Below are 19,419 nucleotides of genomic sequence, written 5' to 3' on the forward strand. Positions count from 1 at the left end.
AGCCCCGAGCTTAAGAGCGCGCTGCCCGGGCCGGAGGGCTCCCCGGCAGGTGGCGCTGTCCCCTAGCACAACCCCTCCTTCCCAACTCCTCCAGGCGCGTCGGCGCTCCTGGCACACCGAGACACAAAACCCGTACCCGCGTTACCAGGCTCTGGAGGGACACACAAACCCGTACCCGCGTTACCAGGCTCTGGAGGGACACACAAACCCGCACCCGCGTTACCGGGGTCTGGAGGGACACACAAACCCGCACCCGCGTTACCGGGGTCTGGAGGGACACACAAACCCGCACCCGCGTTACCAGGCTCTGGAGGGACACACAAACCCGTACCCGCGTTACCGGGGTCTGGAGGGACACACAAACCCGTACCCGCGTTACCGGGGTCCGGAGGGTCACAAACCCGTACCCACGTTACGAGGGTCTGGAGGGACACTTCAGACTGATTAGACATACAGATTATGAGACAGATACTGACTCCAGTACTACTCTGTATTTGCCTTGGCCATTTATTACCAGTCATGTCAGAAAACCAGACAGGAGGGAGGCATCGCCATGGTTCATTGACAATGAACAGCCACGATTTTTATCTAGTGAATGATTCCTCAAGAATCATTTGTTTAAATCCTTCCCATTATCCTCCCTTTCCTTCTCCTAATCCATCTAAAAACAGTGAAATGTAAAATTCTCCCTACAGTTCTGTCAAGACAGTGAGTAGAATCAGCAGGGTTCATACAGTAACTAACAGAAACCCACACAGCTAGATGTGTGCATGCCTTTATGTGGTTTACTGACAAAACAGGTATTTTTTCCTTATTTGCAGTGCTGGTTTCTTAAGTTTCTATTCTGTTCCTTCCCAGGTGGTCAGTAAACCAGTGCTACAATAGTTATGCCAATACATCTCTCAATGAGATGCTATAAACCACATCACTGAAATACTCAAAAGCAGAAACTGCAGCAAAAGGGTAGCATCTACAGTTGTTTTTAATGTTGAATAGATAATGTTCATCCATATGTTCTTATTACATCTTTGGCTGTCTGACTTCAATTTAACTACTTTGGTACAATAAGGGCAATTAAGAACTTCTGTCTAAACTTTAAAAAAGGAGAAATAATCAAGAAGATAATAAACCAGGCTTTACTGTAAATTGCAAAGTTGACCCAACCTGAAATTCAATTGTGTTCTAACACGTAATTCTGCTAAAAGAATTCACAGGATTTGAGCCTATCTTCACACAAACTGCAGACATTATTTCACATCCCCTGGTTAAAAAGCTTCTTAGAGACTAAACAAGAGAATAAGGCATAACAGAGTTGCAGGTAGAACTCACTGCACTGGTTTTGACCTGCAGCATTTGTTAAGTCCAGACACACATCACCTAGGAGGTGTAGCAGCATTCTTTCCTGGGTATGGATAAAGTAATTTATTTTCTACTTTTTACTGAACCACTGCTGTCAGACATGTCAGCATTTTGTAAACTGTAGTAATTCTTCAGGACTACACAGCTACAACTTGTTGCCTAACAGTGAATTAAGCTTTATCTTTATATAGCCCACTAGGATTCTGCATCAAATGCAGAATAATAGCCAATGTTCTTTTAGTTAAGCAAACTCTTACTGGTTTTATAATAGTATTAAGGGTTCCTAATGTATTTATCCCAGCTTGTGTTTCTAAACATCAAAAAAATTGCTTCATTTCAGAGACAAAAAGGATATCATACACTAAATTAGGATTCCAATTTCTCTGATCCACCTCTGATATGGACACACTAGTAAGTACCAGTAGCCTATGCTTCTTTACTAACAAGTTTAAGTTATCTGTATTTAAAGAAATCTTAACAGCATTCTTAAAACAGAAGCACAAATCATGGCTTTGCCTTTCATCCCAAATACAAAAATACTCAGTATGTGAGCAGAGTCTTAGCAGAGCCACATATTATGAAAAACAACTGGATAAAATTTCCCCCACTGAAAGAAGTTAACCTGCTGTTCATATAGATTTCAATTCACCTCAAGAGACACTCCACTAAACAGAAAAAACTAAGCAGACAAGGCAACTTCTCCTTACACCTCCACACATCAAAGTTTTCACTTATCTGGACAAACCCACAACAGCAACTTTACCCCCAGTAAAGTATCACAGTATCAGTATCTCAATATATCAGTATCTCAGAACATCTCTCTCTATATCCTGGTAATTGAGGTGGGTTGAGTGCTGGCCTAACACCAGTGCACTCACTAGAATTATTTACTCAATTTCTACTGTGAGATAAGGATTAGAAAGGCAAAAGCAGGCTCAAAATTTTAGAGTATAAAGAAAACTTGATTAACAGAACTAAAAGAAGAATAATAAGAACCAGAATAAACCTTCAGAACACTTCTGCCCCCAACTCTCCTTTCTTATTGACAAAGTAAAGAGACAAAATTTGGTATTTTCAGTCAGTTTACCACTTCTAAAATAATCTTTCTTTAATTCACTTAGGGAAAGGAGTCTCTCCTGCTATGCCATGTAGACTTTTCCAAAAGAAACAGTTCTTTCATGGTTTTAATTTTCATGAATAGCAGCTGCCTGGAAATCTGAATTGTGAAGATACTCCCACTGTTTGGTACACAACTTCCCACAACTACCACCATGGGTCATCTCAGCTTATTTGGGTGCATGCAATTTTAAGGATGAGCTGTTCTAGTACAGAAACAAAAGTTCTCTTATCTATGGGAACAGAGGCTTTTCTTCTTCCATCCCTGGGGCAAGGTTTCACATCTCTCTCTGTTCAAGCTTCTCACTGGATCACAGCTACTTCACCATCTGCTTGCTTCAACACAGGGTGCTTCTGCTCATGGCTGTGGTTAGAATGCCACATCCTTCCAATGCACTCCATGAGTTACAGGGAAAAAAAAGGCTTAAGTATCAATTACTCTTCACCATAGCCTTACAAGAGAATTTCAGCCCCAGACTAAGGTATCTCCTCATTCTCCTCCCATCTGGGATTTGACTCCTCCTTCACTGACCCCAGTGTCTCCACATTGTTTTCTTTACATGTCTTCACCCTTTCCTTTTCTCTCACTCGAGAGAGGATTGATTACAAGTTGTTGCATCTGTGCACTGAAAAAGCTAGTATCTGGCCCAGGCCTGAGGATGGCCATGTGATCTCTGCCAGGTTGTGGCCACTCTGGCTGCATGGCTGTTTATCCAGCCCCTGCCATGGTCAATTCCAGCCACTCTGGCTGCAGGGCTGCCTCTGTTCTCAGCCACATGATTTTTCCGTGGCGCTGGCAGGACGGCTCAGCAGCTCACGGCCAGAGCAGAGCCCAGTTCAGCCCAAAGCTGAGCTGGAGCTGGCCCAGACTGCTAGCTGTGATTGGAATTCAGTGGTGGCAGAATCTTAGTTGAGCCATGCCACGGGCTGAGCTGGCCAGGCCCTGTAGTGGAGCAGCGCCTGGTCCAGCCAGCATCCAGTTACCTGTTCAAAAGCTGGAAGCAAGAGAATTTTTCCTGGGGTTTGTTAGTTTTAAAATGTGATTTCACAGAGGCAAGTTCAGCTTAAGTGGTTTAACAAGGTGTCAATATTCAAAACTAACCAGCAGACTGGTTCTGTTGGGTCAGGAAGCTGTTAGCAGCCCTCACAGAGAATCACTTCTTCAACTGATGGATTTTCTCTTTAACTAAAAACCAAGCTATGTTAAACCATGACCGCAATACATATAAATCAGACGCAATTGTTAACTCTGTAAGCAGTAATTTTTAACAATAAAGCATGTTAAATATCTACTATTAACTAACACAGTAGAGCTTCCAGTTTCTATTCTTCAATCATTCTCTCTGATTGCACAGCTGATTACTCCCACCAAAATGCAACACCTCATTCATTTGAATCCACAGCCTTCCACTTAAAAATGCAGTGGTTTCCTCAATTTGTCAGAATGATTTTAAATTCAAATCCTAATCAAACTTTCTGGCTGCTCTTCATGCTCTTCATCATACAGGAAGATTTGTATGTAGATACTGCAGTCCCAGTCACTCCTGAAAACACCACCTGGCATTTAAAGACAGACTAGCTAGGAAATTCAACAAATGTTTTCATTTGGCCTGTCCATCTATTTCTAGATACAGTTTTCCAAGCAGATTTATTTCTACTACACAACTGTTTCCATTCATTGGATAACAGATCAATATCAGTATCTTTTTTACACCACTATCCATTAGGTCCTATGCCCTGACACAAAAAGAGGTTCAACTGGGTTAACTGGGCTTTATTCCTGAAAACCTCTTATTAAGTATTCACAGAGATTAGTATCTTCCAGGTCATCACCAGGGCCAAATAATTTATATTATCCATATTACTCCAGGAACTGTGGGTATGGTAACTTATTTGTAAACCTCTAGGTTCCAGCTTTTCAACAGTCTTGACTGTTACGAGATTCTGGGTTGCAATTTTCAAAAGGATTTTATGTTTTGAGGTACTCTTTTTTAAAAAAGCATGGTTTAGTGCATTTTCTCTTTCTGCTCAAACATCATCTGAAGCTCTCAAATACATGTAAAATTATTCCAAACTGTTTCTTTAAATTCCTGTCATGAATTTTAGACGGTTAGTTAAGCTCAAAGGCTATAATTTGTCATGTTAGAATGAAACTTATCTAACAGCCACCACCACAAGGTTCAGTCTTGTGCCTCTTGTTGTCATTCTCCATATTACCACAGCCTTTTATCAGACTGAATCTATGATGACAGCTTAGGGAACCAAATCCACAAAAAGCCATCACTGTCCTGTTATTTCCCCTGAAAACAATTAGAAACAATTAGTTGTCTGAAAAATTGTCTCCCTGAACTGCCAGGGTGTGTGTATGCAAAGCAGTGGGGAAATGCAGAAGAGAGAAAGATGATTCCCTTTGGCAGCAGTTAGCCATTACACTGGCTTAATTGCTTCACTAAATTTAAAAAGTCTTTTTAAAACGAATATCAAGGGCAAAACTCCCCCCGACTAAAACTCATGGAACATTTCAACTGTCTCAGTATCAAGTACAATCAAGAAAAACTTCCTTACTACAAACATTCCTAGGAAATTCTCATCTTATTCTACACCTTCTAGATGGATCTCACCTTGCTTCTTCTTTCAAGATCTACCTTTCATGTAAATACCAATTGTTCACATATTATTTCTCCCTATTAACCAGCTTCCACTTCCAGTGTAGTCACATTTCTTTCTCAATGTACCCTTCTGATTGAAACAACATTGATATACCTGCATTTGTTTTACAAAAGCACTCAGCCTGAACTGCTTAACACCACAGCAGGCTGCTTCAAAATTTCTTCCCTTTCTGCCCCACCTTGCTTCCCTTGGATCACACATACCATTTCACAACATGTACTTATTGAAGGTAGTTTATTCTCCCTGAAACTGCTTTGCACTTTTACATTTAACTATTTTCAACCTATTCTTTGTGATTATATCCAGAAAACCTTTCATTTTCAGTTGCTTTCTTTGCCTGGCATAGAATGCTATTGTAATTACAGCTTTAGAAGTGCTGTAATGCTAATTTGATACAGTCATTTCAGAACAACAGTACTGTTCCTCAAGCTTCATTCCTTTTACATTTTACTAATGCTCAGCCAAATTTGCATCAGAAGTTAATTAAAGAGCTCATACAAGAAAACTCTACAAATCTGCTCACTCTTCCCAGCTCCCAAGTTAGTTTTCCATCAGGTTAGCATCTTGTACTGGCTTACCATGTGGTCAGACAATCCCAACAAAAAAGGGATGCAGTGGGAGCACTCAGCTCAGAGACAGAGGGTGTCTCAGGAAAGGAGCAGCTTCATCATTTTCTGTAACACTCAGCCAGAAACATGAACCGAGGGGCAGGCACTGATCTCTTTATCTTGTGACAACTGACAGGACCTGAGTGAACAGCCAGAAGCTGTGTCGAGAGGTTTAGCTTGGGTATTAGAAAAAAGTTCTTCACCCAGAACAGTCTCCCCAGGAAAGCAGTCACAGCACCAGCCTGACAGAGGTTCAAGAAGTGTATGGACAACACTCTTGGGCACATGGTGTGACTGTTGGGCTTGTGCTGTGCAGAGTCAGGAGCTGGACTTGATGATCCTTGTGAGTCCCTTCCAACTCTGGATATTCCATGATTCTATGAACTGCACCTTATTCTCCATACTATATTCCTGTCCAGAAAATTATTTGGACAGTTAAAATGCCAATACTACCAGTTTACACTGTTAGTTGTTTAAATAACCAAAATCTTCTTCCCTTAGTTTTCCTCTAATTAAGAAAGTCTACAGGAAAAGCCCACCAAAACAGCAACTCTATGTAGAATGTAACAAAATATGACACAATTTCATAAGCAAAGCTATGCATTGGCACAATTTGTCATTCTGTGGTCTTCCTTCCTATTAATTTTAGGATAGACAGTTTGCCCCTTGTGTCCACTCTTACTGCACACTAGTATCACCAAAACATCATGCTCCAAAACATAAAAGGAGTAAAAGGACAATCTAAAGCACGTTGACAGCAACAAAGGCATGAGGGAAGACAAAACACAGCAGAGCAGCTCTCATTACAGCCTGAAAGAACCAGAACCTGTGGTCAGTGCTGCTTTGTGGTGGGGCAGTAGGACCTCTCTCAAGTGATAGTGCAAGGATATAGGGCTAATTCTTTGTCACAAGCTCAGTATTTGCATGTTTGATGCATTTCTAGTGCAGTACATGAAAAAATGTGAATTAGAATAATTAGAACACACAAGAAAGGATACTATGATTGTGGCTCAACCTGACTACCAGCAGGTACTCCTGACTTCAAACAGAAACAAGCAGAAGCTCTGCAACTGAGAACAAGTAGCATTTGCCTTTTCACATTTTGGTAATACTTAAAAAATTTTTGGCAACGTGACTGTAAGATTTTAATTTAGTTACAGTTTCTAGAAGAATACTGGCACTTAGAGAGAGCACAAAGTTTCTTTAACAAAATATCTACTCTGCAGTACACTCTGAAGACCATATTCCAAGGAAGATAACCACAGCACAAGGAATTAAAAGGCTAACTAACATAAGCCGTAATTACAGTTAAACAAACCAAAGGGACAGAATGCATATTATCCTTTCAAAAAAAAACAACTGAAAAAATTTTACTGCAGTAGCGAACAGCTACTTCTCAAGAAATCATCTTCCCAAGAAATAGAGGAAAAATCCACTTTTTTTATTATTTGATTGTTTCCCCAATAATTTCTCCAATTATTTCAGAGCTCTTAGAAATAATAATTTAAGGCACACTTGCTTATGGAAAAAAAAACAACTGAAAAAATTTTACTGCAGTAGCGAACAGCTACTTCTCAAGAAATCATCTTCCCAAGAAATAGAGGAAAAATCCACTTTTTTTATTATTTGATTGTTTCCCCAATAATTTCTCCAATTATTTCAGAGCTCTTAGAAATAATAATTTAAGGCACACTTGCTTATGGAAATTACCAAAAGAGGCAGCTCTCAAGTCCAGTGTGCAGAACAGAAAGTCTCCCAATACTCCAAGCCTACCCTAAGCAAGGGAGTGGTGTCTTTGCTGGGGGAAGGAAATGGTGGGATGGACAAGCAGAAAGTTTTTAAAAGTAGTGGTACTTCTAAAAAGCATGCAGGACTGAGGTCAAGCCTGTGCAGATCAGAATCACATCTCTGCCTCTGAAACAGAACCTATACAAAAACACACTACAACTAATTGTGTCATTACTGGGAAGGCAATCCACTGCCCATTTACATCAGTATGACTGGGCAAAATCCTCTCACATCCATCCCTGACAGAAGTGCTTTCCTAAGGCTACCACCCACTTCACAGCACTCACAATGTTAAAGGTGTAAGAACGGAAAGGCATACCAGTTCCCACAGACAGCTGTCAAGAAGCATTAGGTTCACAACAGTTACACTGAAACAGATTACAGCTGACACACAATCAAGGCCATACAAACTCCTAGACCCATCTCTTTTGATACACACTTTATGTCCTAACAGCTTATGGTCCCAAAAAACCTCTAAACACACACACAAAAAATCAACAAAATTGCAGCTCATTTGAAACACACATTACTCTATAATTAAGATCACATAAGCAAACATTAGGAACTGAAAAAAATCAGAAGTTGCTCATCGTGTCACCAAGCAGTCATAAACTGGTGCACGAGCAACATGATTTCAGGCTTATAAGGTAAAGATTTTTGGCTGCTAAATCCACAGAGATGATGAAGGTTCTCACATCAGCAATATTTACTGATAGGGCAGTGGAGGAAAACACAGCAAAGTTGCTTGGAGCCCCTGCTGCAGACCAAGACCTTTCTGGCTAACTCAACTCTAAAACATACAGTAGGGACTGCTGAAGCACTTCTGTGACCTACTGCACACAAGTCACTCTCCAACCTCCATCTTTGCTCAGTGAGCTACAGGATACACATCCTGTCTCAGCCATATAAGGATCTCAGTAACCTGCATGATCAGGGAAGATGGCCTCTTGGAAGCGTGATGGTCAAGTTACACTAGAGAAAATTTGTCTACACATTCAATCCAATAAATCTGTCAAAAAAACACCTGAAATGGCTCATTCTCTTCACCTTCTCCTCCTGTTATCAATCTTAGCTGTCCTGTAACTTACTAATCAGACACAATTTATATCCAAGATTAGGAGGAACATGAAGAATATTATCAGAGAATTATGTGCAAAACAAAGAGGTCCGTATATTTTAATGCCATTCCTTGTTCTGTACTCAATTCCTCCTCCCTTCCTAGAACCAGTTCAGGCACTGGAAATATGTTTCTGTGGGACTCAGGGGCAGTTAAATGCCACCATAATAGAGTGAGCTTACCCAGGGACAGGCAAGCACCAGCAAGGCTGCAAGAGCATGTATGGGATGCACAGCCAGAACACGGAAGCTGATTTAGATCAATACAAACTGTTCAGATATACTTCATTTGCATTACTCTTACATTCAGGACAGAAAGTGGCTCTAGTGGCTTCTAGTATGACTGAAAGCAAAAATGCTCAGCTATTCCTGAAGAGCAGCTCCACAGGTTATTACAGAAGCACTACCACACACTTCTGCCTTTAGTTCCTCACACTGAAGGCACATGCAGTCACACCTAACTACCTGCAAAACAAAGACATTCTGACAAGTTTATTACAGCACTTCTTTCCAAACAACTGCTGCTGAAAAGTTCTAAACCTGACCGAAGTTGTATTGATGAGGGCAATCTGAGTCTGCCTTGCAACGCACAGAAATCTTCAATACGCGTTCTGGGACAAGATCAGTCCCTGAGGTACACTGATCCTTGACTGAGACCTGGAACCCAACTCCTGAATAACAGCTGACAGATCTGGCCTTTGATAATGCCAAGGCAATAGCTAGTTTTGTAAACATAACAGCAGCTCTGACCCTCTTAACTCCAGTACATGAATGTCATGTAAGTGCCAGTAATAGTTTAAATTTGGTCACAAGAAGCACACAGGATCAAAAAAAGGACAGAAACGGTGGGTAGCAAAGCAGCCTTCCTTGCTCTACCTATGATGGGTCTGAAAGAAGACAGCAGATCACTTCCATCCCTCATCTGGTCCACAAACCATCGTAGCCCTCAATGTATTATGACCCTCAGCAGATATGGAAACACAGAGAACATCTCGTATTGACTGAAGCTGCCTGCAGATTCACCCAGACCACATGGCTTTAGATCTTCCCTTCTGAAGCTCTTCTGCCAAAATCTCTCAATGGCCTGAATCATTCTACACAGTAGAGAAAGTGTTTTCTTCTTGTTACAGCAGAGTCTAAAACTGTCCCTTCATAGAAGAAAACTATGGAGGTCACTTCTGTTTATCAACTGATGTCAGTCTCTTGAGTAGTCAGTTAAGAAAGATCCTACTGTAATCACCATAATAATTAGATCTCTGCTAAAAATTCCAACTTAAAGTCATTGCATAGGTTTAAACAGAAATTACTCAGTGAAAATGGGACCCAATTTACTTCTAAAAATGCATGGGTTTGTAATTAACAAAGTATGAAAAAAACCTTGGTAATTATTACTTTTCTCTAGAACACTGGTCAAAAATGAGATCAGCCACATCATTTTGAGCATTGTAGTAGACTACCTTCCCCATGTTCAAATCAGATATTTCTAAGAGCATGGAAGGAGTCTGTCCTTTCACTGGAAGAAATCTTGCTTCTGTATTTGTGGACTCTGCAGCAAATTACTTACAACTTATAAAAAATTTTCACTTGCTGTTCTTCAGTGAATGGTGGTAGACAGGTGGAGGGCACACAGAACATTTGACCCACGAATCTAACATTAGTACTAGAGCTCATGACAACACTAGAAGAAATAGTAATTTGTTATCCTGTTACTAGAAGACTGAAGTCAGTTTCATGTTTTAAATTACTGTGCAAAACAGAAAGACAGAGATAAATACATGAATGAGACTGGCGCAAAACATGCCAGAGAGGGTAAGAAACACAACCCAGGAATCAGAAAAAAGTCAAGTATTTAACACATATTAACTATGCAAACACAATTTAGCACCTCTATCTTTCCAGGCACAGATCTCATTTAGATCACCTAAAAAGACTTGTCTACCTGCCGAATTGCCACTGCCCAGCATACATTCAGAAGCACAGGCCTTGGTATCTATTTGAAATATTTAGTTTAGGAATTGCATAAGATCAAAACTGGCAGAAGGGACTAAACCATCTCCTCAGTGTTGGTAATGGCCATGCCCATCCACTCTTCTGTAATGACTTTGGCTCTCATGAACTCCTCAACCTAGGCAGCCTTGTAAGCCACAGACCACAGAGGGAAGGGGAGTTACTCTTAGGCGAGTCTCCGTCTCATAAGCTAAATCAGTTCACCGGTAGTGCAAAGACCAGGACAAGGTCTAGGAAAACACTGAACTGCCTCTTCTCACTAGGAACATTTAAACCAACTCAGCTCATCTCACACAACTTTGCCACACCAGACTTGTACACTAGCCCCTTCCCTACCTCAGCCTGCTGTTTCAGCTGTATGCTCACTTGAGACTGCAATGAATGATAACTATTTCAGCCATCTATAGTAAACAAAGTAATTTTCCCTTAATTAAAGGATTCTAAATAACACATTAAGATGCTTTCACGGTATTATGAAAATACATGTCCAGGACATGACCTCCACACTAAAATCAGACTGTAACACAAAGCAATCTGAGATTTTATACAGTTCACAAGAATATATCTTTCAGGATACAGTCTACAACTGAATAAGAACAGCTCTTGTAACTTAACCTTTTCTTTTCAGAGTTTTCAGCTGTAATGCCATTTAGAACAGCTTGAATAAAGGTTTATAGCAAAATTATTCTCCCCTCATATGGACTATGGAAGTGGAGCTTCAAGATAATTTCATCAGTTGGCTAAATAATTGCATCAAGTTCCCGAGTTAAAAGACACCACTGCATCTTGCTACTAGCTTAAAACATTTCTCTGCATTAGCAATACTTTGTAACTCAGACCATTTTGCATGGCAAAAGCTTACAGCTAGATTCCAGCATTTTTATTAGTCACGGGGAGTTGATACTACTGTTAAGGGTGTTCAGGACTGATCAAAGAGCAGAGTCATCTAAATAACAAGCAACATGGTAACCCAACTTTGCCACAAAAAGTTCTATTCTGTTTCACTATTCTTCCATGCGCAGAGACACACAGGATTGTGCGTTCCAACATAGACATGAGCATCAACTGCTCCGGTTTTCAACTGTCACCAAATACTATACCTAGCACTGGGTGAAGTAAATGGTCATTTCAACAGATAGCGGAATGAAATTCTTTACATTTTTCTCAAAGTTTTTTACATAAACTATGTAAAACAGTATCCTTATCACTGCTTCCATAGGCTTTGTTCTTCAGACCAGGTTTTCAAATAACCCTCATTAACCAGCCCTCTTCTCCACTGCAGTTCAGACACTTCTTAATCTGAATCCACCTATGAACCTGGCAGCAGTACACAGTACAATCAAGACAGGTAAGACAAATGAACAAAGCCGTAACAGTTTGAGCAGCAGCCCTATTTCCCCAGCCTTGTCTGCTAAGAGCTCAGAAACATTCCCTTTCACAGGCCACACATCACAAACTGCAAAAATCAACAGTTTCCCACATCCACATATGATCAAAGAGTCTGAAGAAAAAACAAGTCTAAGAACAGGATCTAGATGGTTTGGGGATTTTCTTACAAGTATTAGAAACAGATCCTGAAAACTCTACCTACCTAGACCTACGATTTTTCCCCTCAGAATTTGCAGTAAGACTCTAAAACTCAACATTACCTACAGCTTGACCGTCACATTTCTGAACACCAAACTGCACCACTACCCAAGGACATCACACAAGCAAATGTCCGATCTGGTTGACTGGGGCAGCCTAAATGCCAGGCATCATTAGGAAGCAAACTCTTCACAGAATGAGAAAAATTTTTGGACACTAACTGCAAGACAAGTGTGTGTTGTAGCAGAGTACCACTTTGCCTAACACCATTTCAAAAAGGTGCCCATGTGCATCATTATCAAGGAGAGTAAAAAAGCACAAAACTCACAGGCATACTTCCATAGCTGTTCCCTCTGAGCCACAACATATCAGAAGCTGGGAGTCTCATTTTAGTCTTCGAGTTTAGCAGTCCAGTAATTTCTTTCCTTTATGACTTTTTTAGGCAAGTATGCTCTATTCAACTTTAATGTTAAAGAGGCTTGAAGGAAACTCAGTATTAGCAACTTTATATTTTGTTCATTTACCATTCCCTTCAACCAAAAATAGCAATTAAAAAGAATAAAAATCAGTGAGTGAATAGGGTTTACACAGGATTTCTAACACACAAAACTAAACCAGCTGTACCTCCCCTAAGACTACTACATTTACAACATGCCTGTCAGGTTTAACTACCACTTCTGTAAAGTACAGTTTCATTACCTCAAGCAGTCATTCACATTAAAAAGTAATAGAATTTAATTGGTGTTTCTACTGAACATTATACAATAATATGGGGACAGAAATTCATTAAAACCATTAAGACGAAAACCAAGTATCAACATTTGTCTAAGTTCATTCATTCATGAGTTGAGACTCGGCACCTCATGTCAGATAAGCAAGAAGAAATCTATCTTAAAACCTAACCAATCTAAGCACCTTTTAAGAAGTCACATGCATTCCACACAAAAAGCTCATACATAGCAGTTCCATTAAAAAAAAAAAAAAACAAAGTAAAGAAGCTTCCACAGCATTGCCTTAAACTATCAAGATTATTTATGATTTCAAAAATAAACAAATAAACCTTTTTAACATTAACCACTTCAGTTCTATGGGGAAGAAAAGTCAGCAGAAAAAGCATACAGTGTACCATAGCCATAAGTAAAAGCTAATCTTTTAAACAAGACCTTTTGCAGACTTCACAATATCTTCATTTAACTGATTTACTGCTCTGTATATCATACAATGGAAATAAATTGCTATATAGTGCTGAGTAGAAATGCGAGCTGCATAAGCATACACAGGATGGCAGAGTACACCTACCCTTGTCTTTGAATAGCTGTCAGTGACAATGGTATCAAAGTTCCTATCTCATACTTCTCCAAATCACAATTCTTGTTACAAGAAAAAAAAAACCAAAACAAAAACATTGCAGTTTGTAACTTAGTAAAAGGAGCTTTTTAATGTACCAAGACAGCAAGATCTCAAGAGAGCTGATAAAGACATTTGAGAAAATTGAAGTAAGACCCCATCAAGTACAAACACCAGCGTAATTAAGAGAGACGTAATTAAGTTTTACTATATAAGGTATCTAGTAAAGAAGAAACTTGCTTAGCAATGACTTAGAATTGCTCTAGCCAAATAAATTTTGTCAAAGTACATTCATTAAAATGCAAGTAAAACCTACCCATACTTTTCAGCTAAATACTCTGAGCTTCCGTATTTGCAACAGCAACAGATTAGCATTTCAGGCCTGATGCCTCCAAGGTGGGAAAGTGCTTCTCCAACAGTGACAGGAGCAATACTGAATAACTTAAAATGGACTTTCCAATGAATCTGTGTATTTCCTGCTATGGATGTCGGTCTTCAGTTTGTAAATCTGCACATGTAGACACTTTGCTTGACTTAGAATAAACATTGCCACATCTCAGTGCAAAGATGCTACCTAGAGCAGAGGCCTGTATGAGGCTGAAAAGCTTAGACAAAATACCAGCTTAAAAATTTCCTGATCAGTAATGTACATTCTGAATTATGAACTCCTGTGAGTCAGACACCAGCTACTCATTGTGTTTTGTAATCGCCAAATTTATTTAGATTGCCTTTAAAAATGCAGGACATACTAGCATTTCAAATTCATGACCTTCTACCTGCAATTATCATAAAACCTGTTTTCAAGGTATAAACACTCAGCAACAAAGTAAAGTCCTAAATAGGAGGGTAGGAAAGAAATAAGAACAGAAGTATAAGGGAAAGGTTTCCTCTGAGGACAAGTATTTCTGTAACACTTGTAAACTCGGTGTACTTTAAGCGACATTGTTACTCTGTACACCCAGTGAGAGTTAAGTGCTTGAGTGGGATAGAACAGGACTGCCCAATGTCGTGTACAAGGAGAGTCAGCCAAATCCCACTGTTCCAGTCCCAACACAGTCTCTGCTTTTCCACTGCATGTGCAGCTGTTCAATGGGCCATTCCTAGCTGCAGGGGAATCGAGTTACAATGGTATGAATATCTGTGATTTGATGTGTCTACACAAGAAATATAAATTTATCTACAAAATATATAAATATATAAAGCATAACAGACACTTCAGAGACTGCTTCATTCCCTTCCCAAACACTGAGTTTGAGAATACAGCCTATGCATCAGCAGAGAAACGTAGAGGACTCCCGGAAATATCCTTATGCTAGACATGCTACCTGTCTCTCTCACCACTTGGTGCCATGCAAATTACCAGGGGCTGAGAGGTATTTGTACTTGTCATTAATTCATTACATCCCTTCTGTGCAAGGATTATTTTAGCTATAGTACCACTAATGAGTGTATTCATAAAGGATTATTTAGCACATTGTGTTTAGAAAAATATCAACTTGACGCTGCATACATTCCTAGAGAATAAAATTCAGAGATACCTAACGTTATGCTTTTGAATTACTAACTGCACCTTCAGTTTCATACCACTTAACACATTAAATGGCTTACTTTGGTTTACAGTAACTGCAAGCCAAAGTAAACTGAGGTTCCCTCAATCCCTGGAAATGATACTGTTGCCAAAAGCTGAGTCAGGACCCCAAGTTCCAACTCCACCTGTGCAGACAGTGCCATCTGTTAAAGTGGTGGGCTTACTTCCTTCAAACCCCATCTAACACTCTTAGGTAATGTGAATGTATAATTCATATTTAACAAATGTGCAAAAGTAAAGTGTTGAAACAATTCAGAGTTAACTTATCAGCCACTATTTAACCCTATGGACTTCTGAAGGAAAATTATACCACAGTCTAAATCGTGCACACTCACTCTCCTTGGTAATGGAGAGAATAAACCACAAAAACAAAACAAACATCCAGCCAGTATCAACACATGTGAACTCTACATATGCACCTGACCACAGTGCAAAACAATAGGGGTTAAGACTTTTGAACAAAATTATCACTAAATCTTCCCATTCCCTTTACTAACTAAAACAAGTGCTTCTCATACAGTGTTCCTCTTGAGTGCAGGTCAAGTCAAACTTCTTTTGCTGAGACAGGACAATGATTTTCCTGAGAAAATCAACTCTGGAAAACATTAAAACTATTATTTTCCAGAAAATTACATCACTGAAATCACAGTTTAATACAACCCAAAATAAAATGCCAGATACTTCCCTACTTTGTTTTAAATTACTGAGTTAAGCCAACTTCTGGATACAACTTTTAAAAATAATCAGGTTACTAAATCCCACACAGGGACCTTTTTTACCTGATGAAATGCATGAAAAATGAACAGATTGATTACCTGGTTTCACAGGTTCAGTTTTTTGATAGGCTCTCATTTACCAATGAGACTACCTATGAGTATTTTTCTTAATGCATCAGGATAGCTTCAGAATTTCACACTATCCTGCCAAACAATACCAAAACTGTTACCTTCTGATGAGACTTGTTCCAGAACCTACCTGTGACAGCAATTCTTAAAAGTTAAAGCTAGTACATGTTTGTTACTCCCCTCAGTAACAGAAACTTATTAAGGTCACTGCAGAGCTTCTCTTTCCTCACCAGTTTCCCCAGTGAGGTTTTGTCTTTATTTCTAGGCATTCTGCAGCCCACACCCCAATCACTTAAAGACAGCTAAAGCCCGCAAAGAAAACACTTCTCAACTACCAGCACAAGGTCCTTCTGTAGTGAAGTACAGATGCTGTGGAAAACCAGGCCAGACATAACGGTTTAAGCATTAACTGCAACAAACCTCTTATTTTCTGCTCTAGTCCAAGATGTGCCAATTTTTTTTTCAATCTTCTAAACTTCTTCTCAAGACAAGACATCTCAAAGGAAATAATTCTCCTTCAGAGGAAGGCTGAGAGCATGAACATGAAACAGAAATTTCTGTTAACTATTCTTATCCTACAGCTCTGGTAAAGATTTATTAGACAGAGGTGCTTTGTAAACATGCATGTTTCACTGTTTTCCCACACATACTTCCTTCTCACAGAACAAACCTTGCATTATTGACAAGAAAAGGGAAGCTGTTTTACTTCAGTTGTAATAGCTCAAGTTCCCTCACCTCATACATACAGCAACAGCGTTAAGTTCTTCCCCACTGACTTCAAGTACTATGAAAAACATTAGTTCCCCAAGAGGGGCCATATTAAACTACCTTTAATACTAATATATGAACAGTTTCATTTTATACCTGGCCTACTTCAAGACCACAGCATCTTCATCAGGGAACAAAGCAAGTACACCAGTAATAATAATAATAATTTCCTTCTAACTGAACAAGATAAACTGCAAGAGAAGGGTGAGCAAGGTCATCATATTTGACAAAGAACCCATGAAAGAGAAAAAAAAAGTCCCTGAGAACCAGGAAAGAGTACATAAGTGCATCTCTAAGTATCTGAAAGATCCAACACTACTGTGTAAGTAACCTACTTAAAGGATTCTGTACATAATACAAAACATCCTGTAGGACCTAGATCCACTGGCCTTTACCTGTAGCCTTACTCATGAACTTCCTAATAAAACCTCCCTGTTGTCTTGTTCAGCTTTTTTACAAGATATATCAGATCTAGGTTACTGAATTATAAGTATTTTAAGTCACATCACAATATTGCAGAATCTTATTCTGAAGCCAGTTCCTATTTTCTGCCTCTCTTTCCAGAATTATTTCTTGTATTTAAGTACTGAGAAAAATTAAGCACCAAAAAGGCATATGGGACACATCCTGCTGAAGTACTAATACGAGGTTGGGGCTGGGGGGTATAGCCTCACGTCACAGTGAAAAGCTTCATTTCTTAAGCAAAAACAAAAGAACAGGGGAAATTGGAAATTCAATTTTATCATCAGTGTTTAAAGAAACTTAAGAAGGAGAGCAAAACAAGAGAATTTAGAAATACAAGAGAATGGGGAATTTCAAATAATTAAATCCTTGGATATGCCTGGAAGAGATGATGTTACATACTACACAGAGTAACATGGAGAATGGTAATGGCATAAAAAGTAAAAGAAAACAGAAAAACATCAAGTAACAAAGTGCTTCCACCAAGAAAGGCATTTTCAGTGAGACTAATTACCAATCAATAGTTTAGAAAAGCAACAGGCACCCTTTCTTCCCCTTCCTAAACAACTTTAATTCACAATCATTACATTTTCCCAACAACATACCTGGCCCAATATCCTTGTGTTTTGAAAAGGAAAATCTGGAAAAAGAAACGTATGAAGAATTCATCTTTGCATGCCAACACCTTCCTAGCAGCCATGTTCTGAACTGAACATCTGACCAACAAAAAACCTGAAGGTGACATCTTAAAATCATAACAGAAAACAAACAGTAGCACTAGATGTGTGTATAGGGCAGCCTTTACTACCAATCCCTCTCCTCAAACGTACGCTTCATAAATCTTCCACGCAGGCTACAAGATCTGTGATTTCTGTTTACAACTTGGAAGGAACCTTGAAGTTTAGAAATTGAGATAAAGTACAAACTCAAATGGATGTTGGAAAGCAATCCTCTCCAAATACACCCTCTTGAAAGTTTCCAATTCAGAAAGCATTAATCTCTTAATTCCTGATTAAATATAAAGGAAACAAATCTTTAAGTATGGTACTTAAACATTAAGAGGATCATTTCCTTTCTCACACAAACTATCTACCTGTGCTTGAAGAAACTGACAGAGCAGAAAGTTTTCAAACTCTTATTTCAGCCTTAACTGATGCAATTCACCTTCACGTATCTGTTTACTCAGAACAGGGTTAGTCCTTGAAAGCACATAAAGCTGAATACACAGATACACATAAGTAGATGGGAGAGCAGAGCTAGTCACCAAACAGGAAGAGTACATCTACAGACAAAATCAGCAGCCAGCATCTTCTGCTTGGTACATCACTCATTTGATGTGTTCCTTGATACTAAAAGCAAGTGTTTCCTCTTGTATGTACAATGTGGAAAAGTGTTGAAAAAGAACAAGTAACTTATCACATACACCTATGGCATTACAACATTCTGTTCAAGCAGAGCAGATGCCCACACAAACACATACTTTGTCCTATAAAACAAAAACTTGAAAAAATAAAGCATTGACTTAGAGGTATTCAAATGTTCAGTCTAAATACCCTTAACTAATTGATAAATAATTGCATATACATTTCTGAGGAATAAAATCATATAACCAGGGCACAATTATCGCCATGGCTACAACAAAGTGGTCTACTCAACGGAAAGATTAGCAGATTTAAGGGCTTGCTACATTGCCTGTTCTTCCTACCTGAATCAAATGAATACTAGACAAGCTCCTACGAATAACTAAAATTCTACTGAATACAGAATGTTAACTATTAAAATGAAAAGAAACTAAGGACACATCACCATGCCTCTCAAACACTGAGGTTACTGAAATATTGTCCCTACCATTACATGCATTCTTCTACACACAGTTAATACCCAATCCTTTGCCAAAATACATTATATGATGGATCAAAGCTGAGAAAGAGTCAGGAAGATAACATTTTGGGGCTCCTCTTTAAGGCAAGCTGTGAAAATTCCCAGAAGGTAAAGCCTTTCCATATAAGTCTGACTTTAAAATTATTTAGTTTACCCTGACAAACTCCTCTTCTCCAAAACTCTGACAGTTGTATTACTTCTTGTGCTCTCAAGAATACTGCTAACAAAGTTACATATTTGTGGGCATCCTTCTTTCCCTGGTTTAATATAAACAGTT

General features: G+C 39.2%; 1 protein-coding gene across 17 annotated transcripts in view; it reads right to left on the reverse strand.

Annotated features, from left to right (window-relative positions):
* Positions 1–19,419, reverse strand: part of EPC1 (enhancer of polycomb 1) — a 72,399-nt gene that overhangs the window by 31,299 nt on the left and 21,681 nt on the right. The window lies entirely within an intron of this gene.

The sequence above is a fragment of the Cyanistes caeruleus genome, chromosome 1 (assembly GCF_971803275.1).
Source record: "Cyanistes caeruleus chromosome 1, bCyaCae1.hap1.1, whole genome shotgun sequence".
Lineage (NCBI taxonomy): Eukaryota > Metazoa > Chordata > Aves > Passeriformes > Paridae > Cyanistes > Cyanistes caeruleus.